Here is a 17937-nt window from a genome sequence, read left to right as displayed (position 1 = left end):
AAAAGTTACCAAACTATGACCAAAGCTGTGTCTATACTGAATAGAATGGAGAAAACAGCTGAAAAGATAATCCATATTTATTTATGTGTCTCCTTCTTCCCCATCCCCACCCTGCCCCTTTTACCATACATGCAAGGGATTTTAAGGAATTTTACATTAAATATGAAATACAAGTACCGATTGCAAACAATTTGCCTCCTATGATGCGTTCACCTTCTCTAAGGTTCCCAACACAGTTTTGGACCTATTCTCCCATTCTCTGTTCTCAAACAAGAAAAAGCAATAAGGCTTCAAGAACAGTCATTAGAGCTAGGAGATTGTAATCTAGTTCTATTCCACCCTTAACTAGCATGTATTCCCATGGCATTAGCACTCAGTCTATTCAGGTATCAGTTTCCTCTTTGTAAAGAGAAAAGGTTGGAGCAAATGACACCACTGTCAGGTGTAATCTAGAAAGTCCTATAAGCTCTCTTAGGACAGAGATTGGAAGGGGAAGGACAGGGGTTACATGGTCAGAACTCTAAAATCAGAACAGCTCTGCTTTGGCATATTTTTGACCTCTTCATATATAATTGGAAATACTATGCATACACACTGGCATGCACATACACACACATGGCCTATGAAGCAGCTTGCATCTCTGAGATCCCCTAATTTCTGTTACATTTTGCTCAACTTTCTCTTGTTTTCAGCAGAGACTCTAAGTGCTCATCAAATAAAGAATGTATTTCCAGGTTCTGAAGGACTTATTAAATGCTACCTCAAAATTGTCATCTCTTGAATAAATAAACCAAGAGCTTTAGGATTTACTCATAGGTTTAATTAGTCAAATTGGTCAATTATTCAAAATGCTAATCATTCTCAAACCTCTTTTTGAGACCTTTTTCAAATTAACATCTCCTGAATTTGAGTAGAAAAGCTAAATATGAGAAATATACTTGAACAAAGCCTTTTCACATTTGAGAAAAATTATGCAATAATGCTCTCTCTCTCTGAAATAATGTCTTTTTTTTAACCCTGAAGTGCTATGGTTCTACTTTGAGCCCTTGGGCTCCTCTATAGACGTGTTTAAGTTCTTCTCTCAGGTATACTGTTTATTCCAGTTACATAACTGTGAGTACATTTTGATTTCCTATCTTTATCTACAGAGTATAATTTGTGAACAACTAGTGAAAATGGGTCCTAAACTCAAATTATATACACAATACTATTACAGCATTGTCTTCCCCTTACACTGGGTTGAAATTTTCACCCTTGGTACAAAACCAATGCGGGGTGCAATTCTCAGCACTTTATCGTTAGCCAACACTATTACTTCCACATGTGCTCAATTAAAAAAAAATTCAGTTTCACTTGAGAATTTCCTGATACAGTTATAAAAATGATAATTGTATTCAGTATCGCTATTAAGATCTTTTTAATATCTGTGCAGTAAACCTGAAGTACACAAAAACAAAAATAGGGGTACCCAGTTGGCTCAGTCGCTTAAGTGTCTGACTCTTGATGTCCGCTCTGGGCATGATCTCATGGTTTGTACGATCAAGCCCCGCACTGGGCTCTGCGCTGACAGGGCAGAGCCTGCTGGGATTCTCTCTCTTTCGTGTCTCTCTCTGCCTATCCCCTGCTCTCTATCACACTCTCTCTCTAGATGTAAATAAACTTAAAAACAATAAAAACAAAAACACTTCCATTGTGCATCAACTTGGAAGTTATCTCAAGGAAAAACATCTTGGCAGCAGCTGGTTGTGCTCAACTAACCACTTTTTTTTTCTTCATGTAACATGAATTTAATGGAAGTAATGAATAACAAACAATGACTTCAGATTAAAATATAGGTTTCATTCACTGTCTGAAAGTAGACCATCCCTATGAAAACTTTGTAAGCTGAAATGGCGTAAAGCAAAGAGCATCCCCTGCCTTCTGAGACATCACATTATACCACTTCCACTTTTATTGAAGTCCTACATCACTATCTGTTTTTGCGAAACAAAAGAAATCCAAAGGGGATTTGCACTTCTACACTGTACTAATGTAAATTTTTCACAAAAACAAAGTCACACAATGCCAACTTTCAGAGAGTAAAGGATACCTGTGTCTGGCAAATGTTTGCCTTCAAAATGAAATGAACCTCTCATATAAAGCACACATACATGCACGTGTACACAAACACACAAAAACCAAACACAAGTGGCTGTTACAAATTATAAAATTTAAACTTTCAAGCAAATATTTGCATTTTGGAAGGGTTGTCCTCTCCCTTGAGTGTGAAAGCTTCCCAAAACTTATCTAGTGAGATTCATAAGTTGTACCATCAGTGATGTTAACTATGTTTTTGTTTTGTTTTGATTTTATATTATAGAACAAACCCCACCAACATTTGGAAAATTGGCATAACTCAGTGAACTCATATTTTGCAAAAGTCCAAGGCACAATGCTTAGAATCATGCATAGGTAAGAGATCCTTTTAAAGTAAAAGGTGACTGATGGGTTTAAATGTAGCAAAGTACTGATATTTTATCGACGTATTTTCAGATTCCACATGGCAACTAACCTTCAAGAATCAATCATTTGTTAAGTTTTCAAGAAGGGTCAAACAAGGACATCTACAATTATGTAAAAGCTATTAAACTACATCTTCCATTTCTAACTAATTATGAGGCCATGATTCTTCATATATGTCAACCAAAACAACCTACTGCAAAAGAATTAACACAGGGCACATATGAAAATCCTAATGTCTTTCATCCAGGCATTAAACAAATTTGCAAAAAACAAAAAATAATGCTGTTATATTTTTTGTTTGTTCTGAAAAATATAGCTATTTTTATTACATGTTATGTATATTTACATGTATAGTTTTATCATTGCCATTTTATGTGAATTAATCAACATTTTAGAAAAAAACCTCAGCTATTAAATTTTATTATCTAACTCAGTAAATGTTGACAGAATTCAAAAGCCCAAAAAGTATGTTTTGGGTCCTCAAAAATCTGTCAGAATGCCCTACACTAAGCTCTACTGTGTGTACTTCATTATGTATTTTATTAAGTTTATTTTAGCCTATATTTCAAACTGCTAAGTTTATAGTACATAATATTCTAGGTCTCTACTGTTGTGCATTTTCTTTTTAATTTGATGATATCATTAGATTTAATGAGTGTGCTCTATTGTATTTCGTCTTCACAAACTTTCACAAAATACTTCTCTTACATTCTCTAATTTGTAATGCAAGAGGGACTAAATGGATAAATTTGTCACTGGTCAACATTTACTGGTATAATAAGTGTAGGGAATTGTGTAGGTGATAAAGTTATAAACTCTATGCTTGAAGGCTTCAAATATAGTAAGGAACTCAGGTTAATCACAGACAGACGCCAATGCACATGAAAACCGCACCAGCAGAATTTGTCAACAAAGCGACATCAGCGAACATGGAGGAGTAGGCAGCTCTAAGAGGCTGTTTCCTCACAGAAACACTTAAAAAAAAGAAGAAGAAGAAGCAAAACTGTCAGAATAAGCTTTTTCAGAACTCTGGAAAAGAGTCAGAGGTTCACAACAACCTAGCAAACACGGAATCAAGAAAAAGGCAACTTAAAAACAGTAGAAAAGCATTGTGGCAGGGCGCCTGGGTCGCTCAGTCGGTTAAGCGGCCGACTTCGGCTCAGGTCATAATCTCACAGTCTGTGGGTTCGAGCTCCACATCGGGCTCTGTGCTGACAGCTCAGAGCCTGGAGCCTGTTTCAGATTCTGTGTCTCCCTCTCTCTCTGCCCCTTCCCTGTTCATGCTCTCTCTGTCTCAAAAATAAATAAACGTTAAAGGAAAAAAAAAAAAAAAGAAAAAAATCTTAAAAAAAAAAAAAAGAAAAAAGAAAAGCATTGTGGCATTTTTCTTTGGCATTACTCCAAACCCCTCCCTGGCTCAGTGGTGATCTTTAAGTTAACAGTCTGAATGTAGAGTATGGGACCCCGGTCCCTGGGTTCTGGAGGAATCAGAGTAGATGCTTTGTCAAAACACTTTTTGTCTGCTCTGACCTGCCTGGGATTACCTAAAGGACTGACCTGGGGTATTTATTTTTCTTACACCTGATCCAGAAAACTCAGCACAGAAAATCAGCAGATATTCTCAAAAACATTATAAGACAAATGAATAAGCCTGGCTGCCTGGGGAAAAAAGATACAGTTAAGGCTTAAAATATAGCATTCAGGCTAGAGAAGGAAAGCTGGGAAGAGCTTCCCTTTGAGTAATTGACATTGAAGTGTCTACATATACTGGGAAATTCAGAAAAACACCTGCATGCCCAGGGCAGGATGCATGTTCAAAAAAAGACCTGAGAAGACCCTAAGTTTTTGCCTCCAGCTAAACTCTAGGCTTAATACAAACAGGAAATGAAGGCTAAGGCAGAGCTACAAATAAATACTGAATAATTGCCCCAGCACAGAACTAATCTGAAAGAATGGGAGAGTTTATTTGGATCCTAGCATTCAAGAAATTCTTTGTAAAAATACTAGCCGAACACAAGCTAAAGGAATAGAAACTTCAGAGACCACATATGACAGAGAACACTGACTTTTCAAAATACATCCAAAAAGTCAACTAAACAACCACAAAAACAGCTACAGCCTACAGCATATAACAAAAATATGCTCTGAAGAGTTGAAAAAATCATGTATCAAGTGTTCCAGGGGCACCTGAGTGGCTCAGTTGGTTAACCATCAGATGTCCTGATCTCACAGGCTGTGGCTCAAGTGCCTAGAGCCTGCTTTGGATTCTGTGTCTCCCTCTCTCTTTGCCCTCCCTCACTCATGCTCTGTCTGTCTGTCTGTCTCTCTCAAAAATAAAAAAAAAAGTGTTCCACATTATCAAAATCAAAATGTATAGTTTTTAATACAAAATTTAAATCATGAAAAGAATCAAGATACTACGGTCCACTCACAGAAGAGATTAACAGAAACTGCCCCTGAGGAAGCACAGACAAGACACTTATTAGACAGACTTTAAATCAATTGTCTTAAATATACTCACAGAACTAAAGGACACTCTGGACAAAGACCTAAAGGAAACCAAGAGAACAATGTGTGTGTGTGTGTGTGTGTGTGTGTGTGTGTGTGTGTGTGTGTGTGTTTGTGTGTGGAGAGAGAGAGAGAGAGAGAGAGAGAGAGGGAATACCATTTAAGAGAAAGAATTTTTTTAATCCACAGACATTCTAAAGCTGAAATGCACCACAATGGAAATTAAAACTTTCTAGAGGTTTCAAATAGAAGATATGAGGAGACAAAGGAAAGAATCAGTGAACTGGAATTTAGGTTAACTGAAATGATATAGCCTGGGGAACACAAAGAAGAAAATAGACCAATAACACCTAAGAGACATGTGGAATTCCATTAAGCATATCACCCTATGAGCAAAGGGAGTCCAAAAGGGAGAGGAACGAAAGGACAGAAAAAATACTTGAAGAAATAATGGCCAAATATCTGCCAAATTTGACAAAATACATGCACTTATATGCTCGAGAAGCTTAAAGTCTCCAAAAAGGACAAACACAGAGAGATCCAGGCTGAGACATATTATAATCAAATTGCCAAAGCAAAGGACAAATATACAATCTTGAAAGCAGCAAGAGAGAACCAAATTGCATACAGGGGATCTTCAATGTGTTTAGCAGCAGATTTCTGGTCAAAAACTATGTTGCCAGATGGGAATGAAACAGCATTATGAAGGTGCTGAAAGAAAAAGCTGTCAACCCAAAATTCTATATCCTGCAAAACTATCCTTCAAAATTGTGTGAGAGAAACTAAAACCTCCCAAGATTAACAAAATCTGAGAGGTCACAACAAGCATATTTGGCATCCAGGAAATGTTAAAGGGATTCCTTTAGGATGAAGTAAGAGGGCAGTAGTAACTTGAGGTCAGGTTAAAAAATAACTCCAGTAAAGGTAACTACATAGTTAAATATAAAAGCAAAAATTGTTGTATATTAGGTTTGGAATGTCTCTCTATATTTCTTATATGATTTAAAAGACAAATGCATGAAGAAATAACTAAAAATCTATGTTAAAGGGTGCAGAATGTATAAAATATGTAATCTGCAATAAAACCAATATGAGGGAAAGCGAAGCCATATAAAAATACAGTTTATGTAAGCTATTGATGTTGAGTTGGCATCAATTCAAAATAATTTTTATAAATTTAATATATTTATAGTCATACCAAAGGTAACCATAAGAAAATCTAAAAAAATAAAATAAAATTCAAAAGAGTAAAGCAAATATCAAAGACAAAAGAAGGTAGTATTGGAGGACCTAAGAAACACAAAAGGTAAAATACATAGACAAAATAAATGGTAAAATTGAAGAAGTAATTCCTTTGTTGCAATTATTTTAAATGTAAATGAATTAAACTCTCTAAACAAAAGGCAGAGAACAGCAGAATTGAATTAAAAAAATTGTTATGCTTACTTTAGATCCGAAGACAAAAATAGGTTGAGGGTGAATGGATGGATCAAGATATTCCAGAGAGACAGTAAATGAAAGAGAGCAGAAGTGGCTCTACTATTATCACAAAAAATAAACTATGTCAAAAATTGTTGTGGCAAATAAAGACATCATATATTGAAAACTGTTATACCCAAAAGTTATAACAAGAATAATGATACCAGAGCCAAATAACAGAATCACAAATTATGTGAACCAAATGTCAACAGAAATGAAGAAATAGGTCTTCAAAGGTGATTAGAGATCTCAATAGCCCACTTTCAAGAATGTATACAAAGTTTAGACTGCAGATTAATAAGAAAATATAGGACTTGAACAACACTATTAATAAGGAGACATTTTAAATATATACGTAGTGTGTGTTATAAAAATCTTATATATATATATATATATATATATATATATATATACACACATACATATATACATTATTTTCAATACATTATTTTAAAGTACATGGAATATTCTCCAAGACAAGCCATATTTTAGACCATAAAACAAGTCTCAATAAATTTAAAAATATTGAAATCATTCAAAGTGTCTTCTCTGAATTCAGTAGAATGAAACTAGAAATCAATAGCAGAAAGAAAACTGGAAAATTCACCTATATAAGGAAATTAAACAACACACTCTTAAGAAGAAATATTTCAAGGAAGAAATCACAAGGGAAATTAGGAAATACTTTGGAACAAATGAAAATGAGAATGCAATATACCAATACTTAATGGGATGCAGTGAAAACATTTCTCAAAAGGATATTTATAGCCAGAAACATCTCCATTAAAAAAGAAAGAAGTTAAATCAGTGACCTAACTTTACACAAAAAGAAGTGGGGGGGGGGGTTAGAAAGAGCAAAACAATAGAGAGAATCAACAAAATAAAAAGTTGTTCCTTTAAAAAGATGAACAAAACTGACATACATTTGTCTGACAAAGAAAAAAATAACATGCAAACAATGTCAGATATGAAACTGGGAGCATTCCCTTCCAATTTTACAAAATTGAAAAGGATGGTGAGTGAATACAATGAATGATTGACTGCATACCAACAAATCAGATAACCTGATAAAATGAGCACATTTCTAGAAACACACAAACTACCAGACTGACTCAAAAGGAAATAGAAACTCTATAGATTTAAAACAAGACGTTGAATCAGTAATGAAAAACTTCCCGATAAAAACTATACACAGGAGCAGACGACTTTCCTTGTGAATTCTACAAAACATTTAAAAAATTAACATCAATGCTTCTCGAACTTTTCTAAAAACCCAAAGAGGAGGGAATACTTACTGATTTCCTCTGTAAAGTTAGAATTATCCTGATCCAAATCCAGAAAGACAACATAAGAAAGGACAATATATCAATATTCCTTATAAACATAGATGCAAAAATGCTCAATGCAATTCCAGCAGGGAATGACAGAATTTTTTTCAATTAACAAATCAAATGTTTTAGCATATCAAAGGATTATGTATCATTAATGAGACAGATTTACCCCAGGAATATAAGGGTAACTCAACAAAACAAGATCAACCATGTAACAACACATAATAGGGGGGAAAAAAGGAGAAACACAATAATCTGAATTGATGCTAAAATGCATTTGACAAAATCCATCACTCTTTGTTTATGAAAACATTAAAACAAACAAACAAACAAACAAAAACCTAGGAATAGCAGGAAACTTCCTCAACATGAAATAGGTCATTTATGAAAAACCCAGAGCTAAGACAATAGTCAATGATGAAAGGCTGAAAGCTTTAGCCCTATGATCAGAAACGAGAAAAGGATGTTCATTTTTCATTGCTGTTATTCAACATTATACTAGAATCCAGCCAGAATAATTAGACAAGGCAAAGAAATAAAATGGAGTGAATTTAGAAAGGAAAAAAAAAAGAAACTATATTAGCAGAAAAGCCCAAAGAATCTTTAATAACCTACCAGAGCTAAAAAGTTAATTCAGCACAGTTAAAGGGTACACAATCAACACTCAACAATTAGTTGTATTTGTATACACCAGGACTGAGCAATCCAAACAAAAAAAAAAAGAAAGAAAGAAAGAAAGAAAGAAAGAAAGAAAGAAAGAAAAAATTAAAAAGGATATTAAACAATCAATTCTATTTACTCTAACATCCAAAACAATAAAATACTTGAGAATAAATTTTACCAAAGAGTTAAAGGTTTGTACATTTAAAACTACAAGGTATTGCTGAAAGAAATCCAAGACATAAATAGAAGGACAATTTGTGTTTGTCACTTGGAAAACTAATGTTTCTAAGATGGCAGTATTACCCAAAGTGATTCACATATTCAACACAATCACTATCAAAACCCCAACTGTTTAATTTTGCAGAAATGGAAAAGTCAATCTTTAAATTCATATAGAATTGTAAGGAGTTTTGAATAGCCAAACAATTAAAAAAAATAGTTGGACCATTCATACTCTCATTTGAAAACTTACTCCAAAGCTACAGTAACCATAACAGTGTGATGTGGGCACAAGGATAGACACATTGAACAATAAATTAAAATTGCACATCCTCAATAAATTCATATTATCTATAATCAATGATGATCAACAAGGATTAAAAAAAAACATATGGTGGAGATAAAAGAATTTCTTCAACAAATGGTGTGAAGAGAAATTTAAGTTATGTAAAAAATGAAGTTGAATTCCCTACTTCATACCATATGCCAAAATTAACTCAAAACCAATCATTGATCTAAAGAGATAATCTAAAAATCATAACTCTCTTAAAAAATAACAGTAACTCCTTATGACTTGGATTTTGCAATGGATTCTTGGGTAGGATACTAAAAAGCATGAGAAACAACCAAATATACTGACTCCATCAAAATTAAGAACCTTGAATCTCTAAAACATTATGTTGAGTCAAAAAGTCAGACACAAAACATCATATATTTTTTGGTCACACTTACATGAAATGTTCACAATAGGTAAATCTGTAGAGACCAAGAGCAAATTGGTGACTGCCAGAAGACAGAAGATGAAAATGGGGAGTAACTGCTTACCGGGCATAAGGTTTCCTTTTGTGGTGATACAAATATTTTCCAATTTTATACAAGTAATGGTTGTACGCATTGTGAATGTAGTAAATGCCATTCACAGTAAATAGATCGTTCACTTTATCTTTTTTTAAGTTTATTTATTTATTTTGAGAGTGAGCAGGGGTGGCATAGAGAGACAGAGGAAGAGAGAGATTCCCGAACAGGCTCCGTGCTGTCAGCGCAGGGCCTAACTCGGGGCTTGATCCCACAAACTGTGAGATCATGACCTGAGCCAAAATCAAAAGTCAGACACCAACTGAGCCACCCAGGTGACCTGGATTGTTCACTTTAAAATTGATAGTTTCAAATGTGAATTTCATTTTTTTTTCCAGCAGGCTCCATGCCCAACGTGGGGCTTGAACTCATAACCCTGAGATCAAGAGTCACATGCTCTACTGCCTGAGTCAGCCAGGCGCTCCGAGAATTGCACTGTAGTAAAATAAAAATTGTTCTCAACACCAGGCTTTGAGTCAAAGAATAAAGATAATGAATGTGATTGGGAGAGACAAGGTAATTGGAGCAAGAAGAATTCCTAAATGTTGAATTATAATCTATGCAAAAAAGTATTCTTGGGGCACCTGGGTGGCTCAGTCAGTTGGGTGTCCGACTTTGGCTCAGGTCACGATCTCACAGTCCAAGAGTTTGAGCCCCATGTCGGGATCTGTGCTGACAGCTCAGAGACTGGAGCCTGCTTCAGATTCTGTGTCTCCCTCTCTCTCTGCCCCTCTCCACTCAGGCTCTGTCTCTCTCTCTCAAAAATAAATAAACATAAAAAGAATTAAAAAAGAAAGTATTCTTACTGGCCTTGTTCTCCGAATGTTACATAATTACAGATAATGTCCCAGGAAAAGCAAGGTGAGCTGTGAATCTAGGATCACAGACCTTCTATGCCATATTCAAAGTGCAAATTGTAATGCAGAGATTTAAGGAAGTGTCTTCCATATGAATAAAGATGTTTCCCAAGTCTCACTTTAATAATTCCAGTTTTTCTAGAGTTTATTCAAATGGACCCTACACTTAGTAGAACAATCTTAGAACAAGAGAAATATTGGTGAAAACAGGCCAAAACAATGAATATTCACTGAAATTGTTTCAACTAAATTTTCACTTTTATGAACAAAGGCATAAATTGGGATATTATTTAGTTTAAAAGGCTATTTAATTAAGGTTGTTATTTGTCTGTTTTTTTCATTGGTTTTCACAGAGTCTCCTCTCACACCTAATGAATGAACTCTAGGATGGGAGATCTTAACTTACGGTTCAAACACAGAGAACTGGATGATAAAATCCCTGGCAAATAATTGCGGATTAAAATACCCGCAGATTAAAATACCCACAGATTAAAATAATTGCAGATTAAAAAAAGAACACTGTCTTCTTTTTTCCCCCAGGGGGATAAGCAGTTGAATGCAACTCCCTCCTTTAAAGAAACTTTGCTTCTGAGGGATCAGGCTGCCTTGTTCCCCCCATTTTTAGAGGCCAGGCTATCATATTTCTAAAACGTATATTTCAAAGAAAAAATATAACAAAATATTTAAAGTTGTACAGTGACATATAAATAATTGTTATACGATGTGGTTTAGAAAAGAAAGTGGGCACTTATATTTTATCATGGATATTGAGGTTCCAATAAAATATAATAGCTGAAAAAAGAATTTATACAGAATTGACATGCATAATTTTCTTTTTCTTTTCTTTTTAAAGGAATCTGTCAGGTTTTTTTTAATGTTTTTATTTTTGAGAGACAGAGAGAGATACAAAGTGTAAGTGGAGCAGGGGCAAAGATAGAGGGAGACACAGAATCTGAAACAGGCTCCAGGCTCTGAGCTATCAGCACAGAGCCTGATGCAGGGCTCAAACTCATGAACTGCAAGATCATGACCTGAACTGAAGATGGACGTTTAACCGACTAAGCACCCAGGTGCTCCTGACATGCATAATTTTCAAATGCTCAATTCTGCACTCCCTTCCCATTTACCCCTTGTCTACCCCAGCTTATTCCTTCTCTGCCGTGCACTCCCTTTAAGCCAGGTACAGAATCAATTCACTTATTTAAAAAAATCAGGGGCGGAATAAAGCAGAACTCATTTTTCTCTTTCTTTTCTGACATGTTTCTTGCCTATACTTGCCATGGGTGCAATAATATATCTTAACCTATATTCAAAGGTTAAGACACCAGCTAGAGCCGAAAAGCCCTGGCATAAGTGATCCAGCTTTTCCATGTTCCAGTCCTATGAGAGATAATTTACTGTAACCTGTAAGACTCAACTGAATAATGTAGAAGAGGCATAAATTAATCGTATCTATTTCACATTAGTAGTGTGAGGATAAAGAAAATAGTACATGCAAAGCACTTAGCGCAATATTTGGCTTGTAACAAGCAGATAATAAATGTAGCTTGTTAAAGCAGATTCTCTTCTGACTGATAAAATTGAACACATCACAATGTAAACTAAATCCATTATTTATCTGATTAGACAATACAAAAAGATGAGGCTAAGAAATCAAATTTGACTTAAAAATAGAAATGTAACTGTAAAGCAAAGACAAAAAGTATAACTACTCTTACTTTATTAATGACAGAGAAAATTATTTTTCATTCAACATCAGAGATAAGTCTGTTAGAAAAGGAACAATAACCCATGTAATCCAGGGGGAAACTGCTGGAATCTGCCATTGTTTTCTCTCTGGCAGCCTGATTATGTCTGGGTAATACCATATTCAAATGGGTTCATCTGTGCTGTTCTTGGAAAAACAAGCAGAGACAATTTAGCTTATGATTATCAATACAACATATCTCCTTTTTTTTTTAATTCAACAAAATAAAATAAACAATTTGCATCTTGGTTGATGTTGATGTTTACAAGTGAGTAATGCAAATCTTAAAATCTGTAAAACATTATTTCCCTATCATAAAAGCATAGTGGGATAGTTTAATTGTTGCTTTGACATTTTAAAACACAGGTCAGATGCTTAAATGACACCTTTTAAATTGCAGCTGCCAAGAGATTGCTTGCAACATAATATGACATGACATTTTAACTAACTATAACCAGGAGCGATTATTTTGGTAGAACATAATAGTAATGAGAATAAATTCATTTTGAGTTTTTGCATAACAATAACTAATCAGCTGTCACCATTCCAATAAAATACTTAATTTTATCAAATGCTTTCTAGAAAATTATTTTTTTAATAATTAGGAACAGATTAATATTTTTTAAGCCTCCTTTCAAAGGGTCAGATAGTTCTTTTTCTAAAAACAAAACAAACAAACAAACAAACAAAAGAAAAAAGAAAAAACCTGCAGTGTAATAAAGACAACAGGAAAAAAGAATTCTTTACCCCAAAGTCTTACCGCCCTATCAAGGCCAGGGCATGAACTTGGCAGTCTGAATTGAAGGTCAATGTAATCACATGCTCTGCTATACTTACTCCACAAACTAGGCACCTAAGTCAAATTCTCCTGGCCTTAGCTGTATTACCTAGAAAACTGCACTTTCTCTAAGTTGGTGTATGATGAGGCATAAAGGATAGGATTACATACTCTTTGGGGAAAAATATAGGAAAGTTGGCATTTCTTCAAAGACAAGTATGCATCCTTAAAGGTTTGCTTCTATATTTTGTTTTGTTTTTCTGGATAACTTTGTCTAAATTTCTCTGGTTCCCTCCCCGTCCTAAATCTTGGTTATAGTGAACTCTTTGAGCCTAACTTCATGGATCAAATCCTTACCTGACATAAAGATTTACCTAACTATTAACATCACAGTGGCAGTCTCAACATGTGTAAATTCTTTCCCAACAGGGCATCTGAGCCTGGTGTAAAATCCTTACTATTAGAGATACTTGTACAAGTGAAAATAAAGGCATGTTTATAGGGTCCTAGAGGATCCCTATTAAATTCTTGTTTAACTGAGATCAAGCAGAATTCTGATGGCTTATGCATGAATGCCGATAGTTTATATGTGAATGCTTGTTTTCTTTTTTGCTCTGACAGACCTGCAAAGACCAGACGAGAATGCTCACCTAAAGAGGGTACTAAAGGAATGGGAAATTGCCTAATGAGCTACAGCTAATGATGAAGACACGATTTCAGTGCCTTACAATGTTGTCTTTAGTCAGCCATGACGGTAAATTAAACCAATGACCCTGTTTTGACACTGACTGATTGCAGACACCAAGCAAAGGGCAACAGGCCACTTTAGCTGAAAAATTGGTAGATTATACACAGTCAACCCAGGTGGCTATCTCAATATGGCAACCAAATTGAAAGCTTAAAGAATATTCTCCAGTAAACACATTTTAACTCATAAAATGTGTCTCTCCTCTCAAAACTGGTCACAATGGGTAACTACATTCTGCAAGAAATGTTTCTGGATCATGATCATTCTCATTCTACATATTCAATATAAATATGAGGCTGCAAAATGCATGCATGGCTACATAAGACTGTTTTCCACAACTCTAAGCATGAATGTACACTCGTACACTTGCACAGTATAAGTATTGATCTTACAGTTACATATTCTGAAAATAAACATGAGTGCTCTTTTAATTCAATACAAACAAAAAAATATGTAGGCTTGATCGATGCATCTAAATAAGTCTGCCCTTTAATCAGAAAAAAAAGAAGTGAATAATTTGTTCCTTTCAAAAATAGTTACTTATTAAAGAAATACTTGAATGGTTAACCCACTCTTCAAATATAATTAGGACTTCTCTTCACCAGGCAGGGAAGTTGCTGACAAGCTTGGAAATTAAGACACCTGTGTCAAATTACTTCTGTAATAAAATTTGCAATCAAACCAAAATTACAATGAACATGTGTTTCTCTGGTTATAGGCTTGCATTCCTTAGCACTTACCTCCAAAATGGGATGCTATTTTGAGCAAAATAGTTTCTAAATCATTTCTTAGACTAGATAACTTTTTGTATGCTTTCTTCCCTCTCCAATCCCCACCCAAAAAAAAAAAAACCATTAAATATTTTTTTCAAAGTAGAAGAGGCTTAGTGTGAGTTCACCAGATTTTATCTGTTCCTACATTTGTCACCAAACAGACCACCATTATTTCTGTTGTTGTTACTGCTGTTATTTGATTAGATCATAGATATATGAGCTATAATAAACCTCAAAAGATCACTAGATAGTCTGGTGAACCAAAAATACCCTCTTCTTCAACCAGACACCTGATGTCAAATGAGATAAGTGATTTGCCCCAGGTTCTATAGCTATAAAAGGCATATGGATTTCTGAACCCCCACTCTTACTAGAAGGATTGTTCTAGAGTCAGCCCTTAGTTCTCGAGGTCTACTATTTTGCTGAATGATTTATGGATCAATAGTTTCCCCTCATGACATGGATTCCCCTTCCTGGTTAAAAGTTTCCATCTGCTTGTGTAGTTTTCCCTAGTAATGTGGCCTTGGAGACTATTGGTGGACAAAGGGAACAACAGAAGGGGGTGTTGTATATTATCTTTCTAGTTCTGTGTTTTCCTTTGTGGATCTATTCTAGTACAGAAGAGGGGTCTCAAACCTGACAGTCAGAAGAGGAAAGACATGGTGTAATTAGAGCACTAGATTCTGACCACAGACATGCACAGGCACCCACACGTGTGGAATCAAAGTCTACACTAGTGGTCTCAATGCACATTCTAGTCCTCAGAACCAGAGATTAAACAAATGCAGGTGTTTTTTTTCCCCTGTCTCATGAGGAAAGCAAAAGTACTTCAAGGCTTTGGACTCATATCTTAGGCCACAAACTATTAGTCCTCCAGCCTTCTATTTCACTATGTTCGGTTTGAGCCCACCATGAAGGTCATGTAACTAGGCTGGTATTTACTTGTTCATAACTCAAATTCCTAACCACTCTGACTACACCTATCTACTTCTTCAGTTTCTAGGATTTCCCAGGTCTCTGGTGGCTCTGAATTTGCAAACAGAGAGTGCATAACACAGTTTAACTATTCCTTGCAGCAAAACTTTTTCCAGCGTCCTGACTCCTGTTTTGTATCATTATATTCTTGACAAAAATGACCGTAAAACCCAAAAACATTTGAACATGTGATTAATCTTATATGAAATTAAGTCTTTGGGTTGAGGATTTGTGGTTGTTGTGTGTGTGTGTAGTTAGGAAAAGGGGGGGTTGAAGGTGATGGATAGAAAGCAGGAGAGAGCAAGGCCAGCTACCCACAGCACCCAGAATGTAGTAAGAACTCCATAATTAATTACTGATGAATGAATGAATGAATGAATGAAAACACAGACTACTGAAAGACTGACTTCGATTAAATATTTAGTCCCTTTCCACCTGCCATAATTTAAACTTGAAATCACAGAAGATCCATATTCCAGAGAGATTTTTATTTTTTCTTAGACATTTCCCTCATGTAATGCAGTGTTTGGCATCATGTCTGGTGGTCAATAAGTACGGAATAATAGCAATAATAAGAGGAATAGCAACGGTGGTGCTAGATACTATTCTAAACACTTGAATTATATTATCTCATCTCTCCCTCATAATAACATTGTAAAGTTGGCACTATATGTTGTGCCCATAATACAGAAGAATGAAATGACAGACAAGGTTCAATAACTGGCTAACTTCACAAAACTAGGAGCCAGAACTCAAACCAAGGTGTGCCTTGCTCAGAGCCCTTGTTTTAATAGAGAATAAGTGCATGACAAAGTGATGCCAGCTATACTGTTTTTATACTGAACAACACAGAAAAGGTTGTGAGGAGGAAGTTTAATTTTGTCAGTGGCCAACCCAATAAGGTCTTGCTTATATCAAACATTCAAAGACCTCCAAGTATCACTATAGCCTCAGAGAAGAACAAGAAAATCTGAGAGAAGAAATCACTGGAAAAGCATACTATAATCAGATGGAAGAAAGTTCAAGAGAAACACACAGGCATGAGGGCACCAATTTCTCCATCTGGTTAAGAGTCCCCAGTAGAAGACAGTACACTCAACTCATTCATTTTTTAGTAATTACATTAAAATTCTGACGCTTAAGACAAACATGATGTCGGACATAAGCTTATTCTCATTTAACAAAGATTCTTGGCATTCTGCAACAACTTAGAGCCATTACATTGCTCAATTACACTGGATTGCAGATGTATAAATGAGCCAGATAAGACAGGGTTTCTGAAGAGAATTCTGGATAAGCCAGCTCTTATCAACGAATTGCTTTCTCTTTTTCTCTCTTTCCCTCCCTTCCCCTCTTCCTCTCTCTCTCAGTTCCTTCCTTCTTCCTTTCTCTTTCTTTCTGCTTTCTTCCCCCCACCCCAATTCCCTTAGTTTCTTTTTCAGTCTCTTTATATGCTAAATAATAATTACAAACTATTTTTTGGAATTTATATTTCAAAGCCAATATTTTTACCAAGATGATAGATTTCACAAAGTACCATACTGGAATAATTGATATTGTCATTTGTATAATTAGACACCATAATTAGTTGACTAAATAACTCTGAAAGAGAGCTGTTATTGTTAATCACATTTTGTACATGGGAAATAAGTCCAACATGTTTAAGGACTTCTAAGTAACAAAACTGGGGCAAGAAATGAAGTGTAAATACATAATATTCAACAACAGGCTGTAACTTCATTATATCGGTTGATTTTTGGACTAGCTCAATCCTACCTACCCCAGAAAATGACTATTTTTTTATAATGCTGAGCAATATATGGGTGTCCAGTCTTTGAGGAAGCTAGATGGGCAGGTTGTCATAGCATACCAAATGGATTTGTTCCTAGAAGATATTTTGGGGAGTTTTAAAAGTCAGCAGCCTTTTGCTGTCTTCCAATATTAGGACCTACTAAAGAACAGTAAAACTTCTGGGTACTGAAATAATCCCCAAAGAGGAATTAAGCCTTCTGATAATTTATATATTAGTGTTAAATTCTTTAATGTAAAGGACACAATTTAAAGATCACTGCAAGGGCAATTTGGCAATGTTCTTTAGACAAGGGGAAACTGGGAATATAAAATTACAAGGAAAGAAAAGAACAGAAAAAAGAAGCACTTAGGGGCTTAGCTCATTCTCTTTTCATCAAACCCTCATTGTCTCTCAAATCCTCCTTCACCGCCATCATTATAGTCGAGGTATCACCTATATATGGGAACTTCCAGACTCCACTCCCTCATCTTCAACCCACTATAGAAGTCAAATGTCCCCTGCATTTATTAACTGACAAACATAAGTCTCTAAGTAGTAATGGACACCAAAAATCTCCTTGGCATTCTCAACGTATATATTTTACATTTCAGTTTCCCCAAAATATCTTGCATGGTATTTGAACCACAGAATTACAGTGCCATTTGCAAAATGTCTGGTTATGCATTTTTTTATTCCAACTGGTGCTAATG

The 17937-nt window shown here is 35.2% G+C and overlaps 1 protein-coding gene across 1 annotated transcript in view; it reads right to left on the bottom strand.

Moving 5' to 3' along the window:
- Positions 1-17937, bottom strand: part of DPP10 (dipeptidyl peptidase like 10) — a 649764-nt gene that overhangs the window by 483845 nt on the left and 147982 nt on the right. The gene's annotated exons all lie outside the window — the stretch shown is intronic.

Source organism: Lynx rufus, unplaced genomic scaffold, assembly GCF_022079265.1.
Source record: "Lynx rufus isolate CCGP_SWC_20201006 ecotype Redwood Valley unplaced genomic scaffold, mLynRuf1.p SCAF_2, whole genome shotgun sequence".
Lineage (NCBI taxonomy): Eukaryota > Metazoa > Chordata > Mammalia > Carnivora > Felidae > Lynx > Lynx rufus.
This window is presented reverse-complemented; position numbering and strand designations above follow the sequence as displayed.